Raw genomic sequence first — 15075 nt, forward strand, 5'->3', positions numbered from 1 at the left:
CTATAGAATATACACATTAGGACAGACAAACATTAGTTTTTGCCATTGACCATTGAGAGGCTGTGCTTCATGGTATGTGGCAGGGGCATGGGTACTCTTTGCCAGGCATGGGGGATCTTTGTTGTTATTTGGTACATTTTAGAAACAAACGTTAAACTCACTGGTAAGGACTTACCGGTTATACTTCCTCGAGGAGATACTGTAGATATCAGTTCCTCTTAGCACTGAAGGTTTCCTGGAATGTCACAGTCTTGGAAGGAGGTGAACAATTGGATGTGTAACACCAGGATCTTCACTGGGAGTGAATACAGAAAGATCAATTATCTAAGATGCAGGTAAAATAATTTCCCATGACCCCAACATTCATAGATGTCATCCAATCTATCAGTGCCTTTAAAAAGCCACACCTTTACTCAGAGCATTTAACAAGCTCTCCTTTTATGTCTTCTCTTTGCTGGATACTGTGCGAGGTTAGGGGTGTGTATAAACAAGATACAATCCCTGTATTTGATAATCTTACATCCTAGAGTATGACAAAGCATAAAGAATGAATGACAATGTCATTATACAGGATATATTTTGGTTTCGTCTGCATAAGCTGAAGAAAGCACACACACCTCTTCTCACACCACTTTCCAGCGAGACAGCCAAAGCCCATAGCAACAAAAAGTGAATCAAGTAATGCCACTTCATGCATTTTGTCCAATGAGGTGACTGTCTTCAATCCATATTCTCTTGATGCCCGGTGTCCCCCTCATGAGATGTCCCATCTCTGTCTGAACTTGCCCTCATGAGATGTCCCATCTCTGTCTGAACTTGGTTGGAGCCAGAAACTAAGACTGAGATTGTAGTCTCCCATCCGCATGCAGCTCATGAGCCTCCCAAATAGAAGACACTCCCTGTCCCTTGGCCACAGAACAGGCAGCCATTTGATCAGAAAAGCCAGCAGCCAGCTAGTGCAAATGGCAAATCCACCAGCACCATGATCCAAACGGTAAGGTTGGCAGTATTGTCGTCACGAATTAAAAATGACACATCACAACAATTACATGGTTTCTCACTGCCTGACATGCTGGTTCAGCCTAATTCCCAGACTGTTTCAGACACCCAAACAAATTAACGTGTTTTCTAATGATATAAAATTGTGTTGCTCTGTGTGTGTGTGTGTGTGTGTGTGCGCGTGCGTGTGTGTAAACCTCCATACAACCACATCATCATCAATTAAATATTTATCAGAGTTCCTCTGACCTGTGACAAGCATCAGCAATTGGCCCTTGGAGCGTTGGTGTTGGCTATTTTTAAAAGCCAGCTTCTAGCCTCGGTCAGTGGAACATGTTAAACCTCAATGAACAGCTCTCACTATCTTTTGTACTGGATCCATATTCCAGGCTGAATGAAGCTTTTAGAACCAGCAAGAACCAGATGGCCCTCCAAGATCATTTTTGAATGTTTGGATCTGAGTCATTTGTATGCGGAAGCCTTCACAAAATAGCAATCTGGGGAACATGCTCCAGGCTGAGTCCAGCTTTCCAGACAGCCCATCTTTGCCTACAATTGAGAAGACAAGCACAATATTGTAGGGTTCCACAAAAATATTGCAGCATTTATCTATATGTGTAGCACCAAATACATGGAGTGTCCCAGTCAGGCTGTCACTACAATGGTAGTTCGCCACCGCTCTTCCTCCTCACTCCCATCATATTTTTCTTTTTTCTATTGTACCTACAGTTTCTCCTCTAGCACAGGCATAAAGCCATCTTTGCGAATCGGCCAGCAGAGGGTACTACAATAACTAATAACCGGTACTACAATACCGGTGCAATAATCCAAATCATAGCAAATTTACAGCTGAAAAAGATTTAGACTAATTAAAATGGGCTTTGGTTTTACTATGTGCTTGGAGCTCCCAGCCAGAAAGAAGAGGGTGATGGTATGAAAGAGATGGAACCAAAACTGGTAGACAGGGACTGCTCATCAGAGGAAAAGGCAAGGCAGCAGCATAGGTTCAGTATCACTAGTCCCGGGGTGAGGCAAACCTAGATTCAAAAGTGAGAAGGAATCAAAACTAAGGGGTCAACCATTTCTAGGTATTCACCCTAGAAAAACTTTTTGAATACCTGTATGTGAATATTAATAACAGTTCTATTTATAATCACCCCAAACTGGGAACGATCCAGATGTCTTTTAATCAGTGAATGAAGAAACCAAGTATGGTATATCCATACAATGGAATACTACTCAGGGGTAAAAAAGAAGAAATTATGAATACATACAGTAACAGGGATGAACTCAAAGGCATTATGTTGAGTGGTGGAAGCCATTCTTAAAACAAAAGTTACATGCATATGATTCCATTTAGATGACATTCTCAACAGATCAGCAGTTGCCAGAGATTGGGGCTGAATAGAAGGTATAACTATAAAAAAAAATAGCATGAAAGAATTCTTTGGAGTTTTGGATATGTTCTGTATTTTGTTAGTGGTGATGATTACATCAATCTATACATGCGTTAAATTTATAGAAACTGGGCCGGGCGCAGTGGCTCAAGCCTGTAATCCCAGCACTTTAGGAGGCTGAGGCGGGCGGATCACAAGGTCAGGAGATCGAGACCACAGCGAAACCCCGTCTCTACTAAAAATACAAAAAATTAGCCGGGCGCGGTGGCGGGCGCCTGTAGTCCTAGCTACTCAGGAGGCTGAGGCAGGAGAATGGCCTGAACCCAGGAGGCGGAGCTTGCAGTGAGCCGAGATCGCGCCACTGCACTCCAGCCTGGGCAACAGTGTGAGACTCCATCTCAAAAAAAAAAAAAAAAATTTATAGAAACTGTACACCAAAAATGAATGTCAGTGTTTCAACTTAATGTAAAATTGTTTCATTAATGGTATGCTACATTTTAAAAAGAAAATTTTTAAAAGAAGAAAAAAGACATTAAAAAAAGATGGAGACCGAGGGCAGAACAGGATAAGCAGATTGCCTCTTATGCCTCTCTATGTTTTTTGTGTACATCTAACTTTGGAGAGCTCAGAAGAGGGAGGACAGTCTCACACTTTGTAAATGTGGTGCTCTTAGATTGAATGGTATGCAAAAAAAGTCCTGGTTGAGAAGTTGAGGCATAGGTTTTTCTCCAGATTTGCTGATAACTGCATGTGAGATTTTAGGTAAGTCTCTTCCTTTATCTGGGCCTTAATTTCCTCCTCTATAAAGTGAGTCAGTTGGATCTGAAGATCTTTAAGGTAATTTCTAGTCCTACAATGTTTCACTTCTGTGTTTAGTCTTAAGTGTAAATGATAAATACTTAAATTGATGCACAAAAGAACTGATAATTTTCAGTTTACGTCAAAAAATATGTACTTAGAGACTTAGAGTCTATTTTCAGGCTATATACTAGCCACGAGGGATATTAAAATAATTAAGAAATAAACCCTGCCTTTAATGACATACAATCTATGGATTACAACAAGAGTCTGGAGTTAAAGGTTATAGATTCAAGGATACTGCTCTACTTGGAATGACTCAGACCATTTATCTAACCTCTCTGAACCTATTTCTTCATCTATAAATTGTGAATAATAATAACTCCCGCTGGGAGTGAAGAATAAAGGGAAGTATATTAGTTTTTATTATTAAGTCGTTCGTATTACTATCCTGCCCTCTTGAAACAGCATTTTTCTTTCTCGCCCATACCTTTTGGCAAATGATCTCCAATTTTAATCTCTCAAAGTTGAATAAGCTATTAATACTTTCAGATGCAACTCAAGTTTCACTTATTCAAGAAGGACTTATCTGTCTGCTCCAGACAATACAGATCTCCCTTGCCTCTGGTTTTCTGTTGCCATTGTTTAATACTTCTACGGTACTGTCTATTGCTTCACAATTGACTTGGGTATCTGTGGTTTTAAGCTCTCCTGAATTCCAGTTCTTTATATTATCAACTGCCTATAGTGACTTCAAATTCTACCTGTATCAAGTAGAATCCACAATTATGTTCAGAAAGCCTACTCCTCTTCTTGGGCTCATTTCAGTTTATAGTATCTCAGTCACTCAAACTAAACACCTGTTTGTCATGTTTCCTCTCCATTACACCCTCATCCAATCCATCCTATATAATTCCAACTCATGTGCCTCTCAAATCCATTCTTTATCATTTCTGTTGTCACAGCCTTACTTAAGTAACTCTTGGCTAAATTAAAGCAGTGGTAGAGGGAAGGATTTATCAGTATCACCTAGCAAGCATTTTTCAAAATGCTTACCTTCCCACAACTCCATATCGCATCAGAAGTGTGGTTGAAGGAGACAGAAGAGTGGAGGATAAAACAGCCTTATGTATTTTGCAAAAGCTTTTCAGGTTATTCTTATAGATTTCCCATTCCTGTTGAGAATCACTGTCTTAATCTTTCTCCTTCCAATCCTTCCTACCCCTCCTGCCAAAGTTACTTTTCAAAACTTCCAGTGAATCAGTAAAGGCTCCTCATTGCCTTTCTTCAGGTTGGCTTTCACATTCTGCCCCAGGCCACTCTCTTGACCTTGTTTTCTTCAATTTCTTCCATGCCTATATTAGTTCATTTGTATTGCCATAAAGAAATACCTGAGGCTGGGTAATTATTAAAGAAAAGAGATTTCTTTGTCTCTTGGTTCCGCAGGCTGTACAAGAAGCATGGCACTGGCATTTGCTTCTGGTAAAGACCTCAGGAAGTCTCCAATCATGTCAGAAGGTGGAGGGGGTACAGGCATATCACATGGCTAGAATAGGACTCAAAGAGAGAAGGGAGAGGTCTCAGATTCTTTTAAACACCCAGATCTCATGTAAACTAACTGAGCATGAACTCACCCATCATCAAAGGGATTGCACTAAGCCATTCAATAGGAATCCATCCCCATGACCCAATATCCCCTACTAAGCCCCATCTCCAATATTGGGGATGACCTTTCAACATGAGATTTGGAAAGGACAAACATCCAAACCATATCATTTTCCCCTGACCCCTGAAATCTCATGTCCTTCTCATACTGCAAAATTCAATCATCACTTTTCAATAGTCCTTCAAAGTCTTAACATCTTCTAGTGCCAACTCAAATGTCCCAAGTCCAAAATCTCATCTGAAGATGAGATCCTTCAACCTATGAGCCTTTGTGATCAAAAACAAATTATTTATTTCCCAGATACAATAATGGTAGAGGCATTTTGTGGACATTCCCATTGCAAGAGGGAGAAGTTGGCCAAAAGAAAGGGGCAATCGGCCCTCTGCAAATTTGAAACCCAGCAGGGCAGTCATTGAATCTTAAAGTTCTAAAATAATCTACTTTGACTCCATGTCCTGCATCCAGGGCACACTGGTGCAAGGGGTGGGCTCCCAAAGCCTTAGGCAGCTCTGCTTCTGTGGCTTTGCAGGGTGCAGCCCTCATGGCTGCTCTCATGGTATGGAGTTGAGTGCCTGCAGGTTTTCCAGGCTCAGAATGTAAGCTGCCTTTCTTGGGTCTGGAGGGTAGCAGCCTTGTACCCACAGCTCCACTAGGCAGTGCCTCAATGGAAATTCTATGTAGATGCTCCAACCCCACATTTTTCCTCTGTACTTTCCTAGTAGATGTTCTCTATGGGGGCTCTGCCTCTGTAGCAGGCGTCTGCCTGGGTACCCAGGCTTTCTCATACATCCTTTGAAATCTAGATGGAAGCTGCCTAGCCTTCACTCTTGCATTCTGTGCATCTGCAGGCCTAACACCACATGGAAGCTGCCAAGGCTTACAGAGGCTTGCACCTGCTGGAGCTTTGACCTGAACTGTACCTGTGGCCCTTTGGGCTGAGGCTGGAGCCAGTGTGATTAGGATGCAAGGAGCAACAACTTCCCAGAGTGGCAGGGTAGGCCTCTGGGCCTGTGATGGAAGGGGTTGCCTAGAAAATCTCTGAAACGCCTTCAAGGCCTTTTTCCCCATTGTCTTGGATATTAGCACCTGGCTCCACTTTAGTCATGCAAGTCTCTCTTGCAAGGGATTGTTCCACAGACCACTTGTATTTCTCTCCTGAAAATGGTTTTTTCCTTCTTTACCACATGACTAAGCTGCAAATTTTCCAAATTTTTAAACTTAAAGTTCCAAATTTAAGTCATTTATATGCTCCTGTATGTGATCCTGTATATGATCATAGCTGTTAGAAGCAGCCAGGTCATATCTTGAATGCTTTGCTGCTCACCAGATATTCTAGGTCATCACTCTTAAGTTCAAGCTTCCTCAGATCTCTCGGGCATAAACACAATGCAGCCAAGTTCTTTGCTAGAGCATAACACAGGTGACCTTTACTCTAATTCCCAGTAACTTCCCCATTTCCATCTGAGACCTTGTCAGCCTAGCCTTCACTAGTTATATTTCTATTAGCACCTTGGTCACAATCATTTAACTAGTGTCTAATATATTCCAAACTTTCCCACATCTTCCTGTTTTCTTCTGAGCTCTCCAAACTCTGCTCACTACCCACTTCCAAAGTCACTTCCGCATCTGCAGGTATCTTTATAGTAATATCCTGCTCCCAGTACCGATTTTCTATGTCAGTCCATTTGTGTTGTCATTAAGAAATATCTGAGTCTGGGTAATTTATAAAGAAAAGAGATTTAATTGGCTCAGCGTTCTGCAGGCTATACAAACATGGTGCTAGCATCTGCTTCTAGTGAGGGCCTCAGGAAGCTTCCAATCATGGTGGAAAGTAAAGGAAGAACGGGTGCCTCATATGGCAAGAGCAAGAAGGGGGAGGTCTCAGACTCTTTTAAACAGCCAGAGCACATGTGAAATAACTGAACAAGAGTGCATTCATCACCAAGGAGATGGTGATAAGCCATTCATGAGGGATCTGCCGCCATGACCCAACATCCCCCACTAGGCCCAACCTCCAAAACTGGGGATCACATTTTAATGTGAGGTTTGGAGGGGACACACATCCAAACCATTATAAGTGCCCCGCAAGTTCCAGCCAAACGAAAGTAGGCCTTGTTTCTCTAAATACACCAGAGCTGTTCACAACCCCAAGCATTGGTTCATGCTGTCTCATCTTCTTGGGATTTTCTTCTTTTCTCATTTCACTCTTCCTACCTGGGAGCATTCCACTTAATTTTCAGTGCTCAGATCAAATGCCACCTCCTCCACGAAGTCTTAAGAAATTTCTACCCTCTTCCAGGCAAAATTAGTCACTCCTTCCTCTATGTATCTTCATATCACTCTATTCACAGTGCTAGTACACTGAATAGCAGCTTGGGTAGGTCACCTTTCTTAACTCCCTCCAAAAGGAGCTGGGTTCCCCCTTTGGTCTCCTAAAACAAATTTTAGACCTCTGTTATAGTCTATACCCTATTCCACTCTGTGTGTACGTGGTGTGTTTTATAACCTGTTTGTCTCTTAAATTAGACAAAAATCCCCCTCAAAGATAGACACTGCCTTCTCCTTTAGCTTCCCAGCATGAAGCAAAGATTCTACTGTTTTAATGGACACTAAATAAATAATTCTTTAGGCAAGATTCAGATTAGACATCATCTTCTCAGGAAGCCTTTCCAAGTCCTAACAAGTGGTAGTGAGCAGCATCTGTCACATCAGCACCCTACATGTAGCACATTCTATTGAAATTACCCCCTTATGAGTCTATATCATTCACTAGACTGCAAGTTCCTTCTGGGCAGCAACAGTATTTTTCTCTCTCTCCTACCATGGCACATTGCACACCGCCTGGCAGACGGTTGTACTCTTCAGTGTTCTGGAACAACTACGCTGAATTTACTGTCATTTCCTTGCAGATGATAAACACTCTGAGTGCACTTATGGCATCTTTTACCACTCTCAAATTTTTGACAGCATCTTCCTCCAACCCTGAATTGAGAGCAAACATTCAAACAATATTTGTCAATTGACAAATTATTATTAAATGTTCCTGAATAAATTTAGGCCTGCATGTGAGAGGATGGAGTGTCCCACTTAGATGTGTTCCCAGGAAAGGAAGGATTTAGTCTTTTAATGGCCATACCCCAATTCTGTTTGTTGTCATGTATATATATCCTGATATTTCAGCAATGATTAGTCAAGTCTCTAGTAGATTGATCTGTCACTGATTCAATCTCAGCTTATTGACCTGGTTCCATACTAGCCACTTTCCTCCTCTCCTGTGGTTCCAATATATACACCAGATTGGCATATTAACCTTGTCTAGGAATATTTTTAAATTAAAGGCTGGGCACAGTGGCTCACACCTGTAATCCCAGCACTTTGGGAGGCCAAAGCGGGCAGATCACGAGGTCAGGAGTTCGAGACCAGCCTGACCAATGTGGTGAAACCCTATCTCTACTAAAAATACAAAAATTAGCCTGTTGTGGTGGCGCACACCTGTAAATCCCAGCTACTCAGGAGGCTGAGGCAGGAGAATCGCTTGAACCCGGGAGGCGGAGGTTGCAGTGAGCTGAGATCACGCCATTGCACTCCAGCCTGGGTGACAGAGAGATACTGCATCTCAAAAAAAGGAAAAAGAAAAAAGAAAAAAATTAAAAGGGACATGGAAATAAAAGTTTCGGGAAAATTCAAAATAATGCCTACTCATGAGACGAGTGCCGTTCCAGCAAAACTGAGGGTTGGGTCATTGCTCAATGCATTCATGATACATAGACCTGCTGGGTGATGAAAACTTACAACATTATCTAAAACTGAAATGTTTTGGAATTTTTTATGTGAATGAAAATATCAGGATATTTGTGGAAATAAACCCAATCTCACATCATCATTATTAAAATAAAAGTTACAATGCTACTGTGTGATACGTTTTATTTTAAGCATAAAATAAAGCATGTTTTACTATTATGTTTTTTAAAAGCATAAACATGAAAAGAAGCTCCCTTTTTCTCCATTGTTTAAATAAAATAACATAAATCTCCTTTTACAAGTTTATAAATTAATCAACCATTGTTAAATGCCTGGGCATAACTTAGCTGACACCATATCCAAACATTAAGCTAGCTACTGAGCAACCAATGAGAAGGTAGTTTTTCTGGAAGTTGGAAAATCACATTAACTTGATGTAAATAAAAAGAACAAGCTCAACATTGATCACAGCATATCAACTGGGAGGTGGAATGGAAGCACGGTTGCCATGATAATATATCACAATTGCAGAGATGTCAAAAAATTTTAAGGGTTTTTCCAGATAGGTCTAGTATGAAATTACTTGGAGGCAAAAAATAATGACGCTGCACTTCTTACTTAAAGTAAAACTCATGGGATATCAGTGAACTTTAATTCACATCTTATGATTTTATTTAAAAGTCCCCAGAGTCCTGATTACTTCAAAATTCTGTGATCTAGGATTGATGATTTTCTCTCTGCAGTGAGGTCATTGATGTGATTAGCTGCAATGCAGTATTTTAAGACTCCATTGAGAGGAACGGAATAAAGTCAAGAACTAAGGCACTCGTCCAGATTAGTCTTATAAAATCTGATACTAGATGAGAAAAAAAAAAAAAAAAGTTGCTTTGGACTTGAATGGTCCCAACTGACTACCTATACAACCAAAATTCACTGATATAAAATAGGATGATATGGAATATCCAAAATCACTAGTCCTAGTCAGAGAAGGGCAGGCCCCAGTAAAGGTCAACACCCCGTAGGCCTGAGTTGCCATTTCAAGTCATTTCTCAGGTTAGTAAATAGCGGGGAAAAAAAAACAAAACAAAACATTTTAAGGAGTTTTGGCACTTCTCATATTATTCATTCTAATATCCCTACGTTTGACTTCTGTCAGTTTTACATAAAAGAAATAAAAATTCACAAATATTTAAATGTCTCAAATGTGCAAAAATGTTGATTTTCTCTACCAGGAAATAGGTGCCTGAAACCAGCAAAGGGCATCATATTGAAATAACTTTCTTATTTGGTTGTGAGTTTCTTAAAGGGCAGTCCAGGTCTCAGGTCCTATTAACCAGCCCAGAGCAGCAACTGAATTCCTATAAAATCTCAAATACAACCTTGAAAAGTAATGCACGCTAGAATAGGGATCTGGACCAGGGAGCATAGGTCTTAGTCTGAGTACATGCTCCAGCACCACATGTTTCTTAATCTTAGGTAAGCCAAAACGGTCTTTGTTTTGTTGTCGTTGTTGTTGTTGTTGTGATGGAGTCTCACTCTGTCGCCTAGGCTGGAGTACAGTGGTGCAGTCTCGGCTCACTGTAACCTCCACCTCCCAGGTTCAAGCAATTCTCCTGCCTCAGTCTCCCAAGCAAGTAGATGGGATCACAGGCGCATGCCACCACACCCGGCAGATTTTTGTATTTTCAGTAGAGACGGGGTTTCACCATGTTAACCAAGCTGGTCTCAAACTCCTGACCTCAGGTGATCCACCTGCCTCGGCCTCCCAAAGTGCTGGGATTATAGGCGTGAGCCACTGTGCCTGGCCCAAAACTGTCTTCGATCTTTAGTTTCCTCTTATGCATGGCAGGGAAAAAAAAAATCATCCTTCCAAGAGTACGATGATGAAATACATATTGAGAGTCAAATAATTTTAATTTCTTGGGGAAAAAAGGCTTTGTACAATAACAATAACCCGTTTTCTTCAAAAAACTGAATAATATGAATATATCACATTTACTCTGCCAGTTCTTGATTTATAGTTAGATACTCTGATCTTACTGGGTAAGGGCACTGGTGTTCCTTGCCAGCTTTTATTTTCGCTCTACCTTGCCAGTGGTTGGGGCAAGGGTAGAATGAGAGGACCCAAAGGAATGGGGGATAATAAAAGGGATTGAAGAAGGCTAGAGAGGCATTGCTAGCTTTTTAAAGAATTGCTAATCTGAGATATTCCTCTTAATACCTGCCCACAAACTTTCTTTTTAGCACTTGTGGAGTAGGTATTTTGCATATATTCTTCTCATTCTTCCAGATTTACACTCAGAGAAGAGTAGAGGGGGCATTTTCTCCAAGTCATCACTGTTTCTTTTACATAGACTTTCACATTAAATGAATATATATTCACTTAATAGGAATGAATAGATATAAATGAATATGAATATTTAAAAATACATATCAATAAAATAAATACCAGCCGTGCATTACAACATAACTTCTCTTAGAATATGCTTGGAAGTTTTATAATCTACTTAACACACCACCTGTAAAAATAATAGAGTTATTTTTCAAGGAAATTCCAAATGTCAGTCTATATGAATGAAATAATACCTATCCCTGCCACACACTAAAAAAATACCAGGGAGGAAAACAGAACTTTATCAGAGCATTCTCTATACCAGGGTCTTCATTTTGCATATTTGCTTATTTTTAACCCCAACTCCTTGAATATCAAATATGATATCCAAATGCTCCCCGTTTGCTCACTTTAACAAACCATGAGAAGGTTTCTGTTTCTTTGCCCAAATATCACAAGCATTGTTTGTTGAGTCGGTTGATTAGCACGGTAGAAAGTCTTTGTTTTGCTGATACTTTTCACGTGTTGTATGAGTACTACCAGGAAACCGGCCTCAAAGTAAATGAAATGAGCATGTTATCTCTGAAGGCCTGGTACAGTTAGGAAGTGGAAGGCATTCAGAAAGGGGAAGCTCAACTTTGTCCTCCCAATTCAGAGTGAAAAAAAGAAATCCAACAAAGTTTAAAAAGTGGGAGCTCTGAAAGCTGTGTCTGCTACTTCACTGTAGAGTCTCAGTGACATGCTTTTGAAAAAGAAAACTTTTTCAATTAATGGGGCCATTGAAAATAAATTTAGTATTTTTGGTCATGTGCTGCCATCTTAGTGATTATTTTAAATCAGACTGAGAGCATTATGGGTAAAGAGAAGGAGAATGGTTTCGTCCTATTTCATCTTCTGTCTACCTATATGTGTGATCTTCTGCTTCATGTTCTTCCAAAATTTCAGAATGTGTGCTATATTTCCCTTTCTTTTTAAAAGACATTTGTATTTTTAGGGCTCAGAAGATATACATTACAAACAATATTTTGACTGTATTATGTTCGGTATGTTAAATATTGGAGGTGGTCATTTTTAAGAAATGCCAAATTTAAGTCTTCAGTCTGATTTACAAGTTTTCTATCTATTGGAGCAATTACAGACACTTGTTGAAATATCTGGATTAATGGTTGAACTCGAACGTATGCTTTCAAAACGTCTTGGGATGGACCTTGGCCACAAGATGAGTTGTTCCTTTCAAGTTGTTCCAGAAGTTAAATATCTGCAGAGGACACAGGCTAAGAGATGGGGTTCCCTCCAAATCTGTTCTCCCGAGGGTTTCAGCATTCCTTCCAGCTCCTTGGAGAACTACGCTATTTGTGAGTGCAAAAAGAACTTGTTTCGACTGCTTCAACCGTAGAGACTCAGCTTTTCATTAACCTCTTTGTCTCTTCTAGCATTTTAGGTGGAAATACTACCCAGCCTTGTAATATTTCAGCCATTTCCTTCCTTCCCCCTTCATTTCACACCTTATTAAAATATAACTGATCAGAAGATGGGACCATCCATTTTTCTCCATCCAAAATACACTGAAGAAGTTAGCAGTGCCAACTTCTCCTTTCACAAAAGCTTTGGAATCATTTGTTTAAATTTGACTTTTGAATCAGCCCCAAGTGACTGTTCCTTGGCAACAAAATATGTAATTTTATCACAGATAAATTTTCCTTGCTCACAATTCCTGGCCTGGAGTTGCTGTAAGGATCATCTAGACACACGCTGGAAATTAAACAGTGTACTACCAGGGTGGCCGCAATTAAATTCAGACTTGCATTCAAACCATGGCCCGCTCTGCATTTCTTGGAGAAGTTTGCTTTCTAAAGACATTTCAGAACGTCTTTTCACAAAAGAAAGAGGCAGGGTGGCTGGACCCAAGTCCCCTAAATCAAGGCAATGAGAACGAAAAGGCAGAGATGTATTTGCAGCATGCCAAACTAGATGTTCATATACAGGAAGATCTCAGGCTTCTAATTTAGGGTGTTTTCTTCTGGAACCCAAAGGTAATTCTATCCACACCTTCACAGACAGACTACAATTATTATTTGAAAAAGAAAGAAATCATGAGTTCTCATCGAACATCAACCCACCAGCATGTGTTATAAAATGGAATGGCTCCTTGAAAGAAAATATTTCCTCCTCTGCATGCAGACATATCCCCCCTGACTTAAAAATATATTTTAGAATTGAAAAGCTGAATGCTTAGCAAATTCTGAAAATAGTGAAGAGTTCTGGACTGAAGCCAAATGTTACATGGCTTAAGGGAAAAGTGATCAATTTAGAATAATTTTGTCTAGATACTTATAGATAGTACAATATTTAGAAGGAAGAAAACTATGGAGGACCATTTATAGGTATGCGATATTTCTAGGCTAAAACTAAGTTTGTAAAATGTGTAAATTTGTTTTTTAGCAAAATCGTTTAAAGGTGGAGTTCAAATTTAATCTGCTTCTCTGTTTTTTCTAGGTAGAATCAGTTTTAATCACTTGTATTGATTTGAAGAAATATAAATAGCATAAAGTTAAAGTTGCTGGAAGAGATCTTCACATTTTCATGTTATGTCAAATTCCCATTTGAAATACTTTCCTAAAAATCTGTTTTGAGGGTGTAACTCTGTAACCTTTGAAAACTTTGGGAGTTGTCAGGAGTTGGCCTGTTCATAGAAGACAATCACTCATGCATAAATGTCATTCAAAAGAACAGCTATGTTTAAGGTACAAAATAACATAGTACCAAGACTTAACAGCCACACAAATGATAGTCAACCCTTTTTTTTTTTTCCTACAGAGCAGAGAGTTACCACAGAAATTTCACATGCAAGCATAAATGATCTGAAAAAGACAATCACCAATTTAGGCTGAACTGATTTCAACATTTGAGCAAATTACAAACAGCAGACCTGGCCTTCCTCACAATTTCCATCTAGTTGTTTCACTGAACAAAAATAAACAAATGGAAAGCTTGGCAGATGAATAAGACTTTTCTCATGATTTTTAAAAAATGAAAATGCAACAGGAAAGCAAATATCACCACCGAAGTTCTTCCGAAGAAACTGCCTTTGGTATGTAGGCTGGAGCAAAGACTCCAAAGCCTGCCCTCGATCTCGCATCAGAATCCTCCACTTTTGCTGTGTTTCCTAATTTCGTAGACTCTATTGCTGAGCTCTTTATCAAAACAGTGTGCAATAAAAAAGCCTCCACCGTTCTACTAACTTGCAATTTTCTCCCTCCTCCTGGACAGAGGCCACTAGGAAGGGAAAGCCTCAAAAAAAAGAGCAGTGAAAGCGAAGAAACAATAGACAACCGTGGCTTTGACAATGCCGTCCCTCAACCCCCTTTCTGCTCCTGCTGTGACACTCGCATTCAAGAGCAAGGATGTCTGCCATCCGATGCATGGACAATGGAATGAGGAATACAAGGCAGGGGGGAAAAAAGGAAATCAGATGAATTCTGAGCTAAGATGGCAGGGCTCTCACCTTTTCCATTTTGGGGGATTTTTTTGTTTTTTGGTTTTGGTTTTTTTTTTTTTTTTCTTTGCCAAAAAAAAAAAAAAAAAAAAAAAAAAAAAGCCTGGATGGAGTCTTCCCGCAGAGAAGAAATAAAAAGAGTGTTTGAGTTGTTGGATGGTTCTGAAGGCTTCTGAATTTGCAAACGAATTTTAGAACTATTTGCAGAAGTCAACTTGCTGCCAGCTATCTCTCTCTCTCTCTCTTTCTGTTTTATGTCCTGCTATCTCCATCATGCCTCTGTTACTATGAAGACTTTCTGCCTGTGTAAGTAAGTGAGTGTGCATTCCTTAATGTTTGAATCAAGACACACGTCTGCATGCATTTCTAATCTAAGAAGCCTATAGCAGTTTCTACAACTATCAATTAGTCAGCAATAGCTGAGACCTTCAATGCTTCTGAAGGAACAAAGGTGGAAAGACATGCAAATACTCCAGCATCTGGATCATGCAACTTGCTGGCTACAAATAACGGCACCTTCTCTGGCTTTTATCTGTGTTTAGTCCTCAAATCTATGTAATGCTATGGGTTATTAATGTATCCAGCCACATAATTAGGTATGGAGCGTTCTAAGACATATATGTTTCTTTGGCATTATTGGGAATAA

At 39.9% G+C, this 15075-nt stretch overlaps 1 long non-coding RNA gene across 10 annotated transcripts in view; it reads right to left on the reverse strand.

Moving 5' to 3' along the window:
- Nucleotides 1-15075, reverse strand: part of LOC102123831 (uncharacterized) — a 337031-nt gene that overhangs the window by 262405 nt on the left and 59551 nt on the right. For all 10 annotated transcript variants that reach the window (XR_012423828.1, XR_012423816.1, XR_012423829.1 and 7 more), the window contains exon 2: nt 176-295. This is a non-coding gene — a long non-coding RNA (uncharacterized lncRNA). The remainder of the gene's footprint in view (nt 1-175; nt 296-15075) is intronic.

The sequence above is a fragment of the Macaca fascicularis genome, chromosome 14 (genome assembly GCF_037993035.2).
Source record: "Macaca fascicularis isolate 582-1 chromosome 14, T2T-MFA8v1.1".
Classification (NCBI taxonomy): domain Eukaryota; kingdom Metazoa; phylum Chordata; class Mammalia; order Primates; family Cercopithecidae; genus Macaca; species Macaca fascicularis.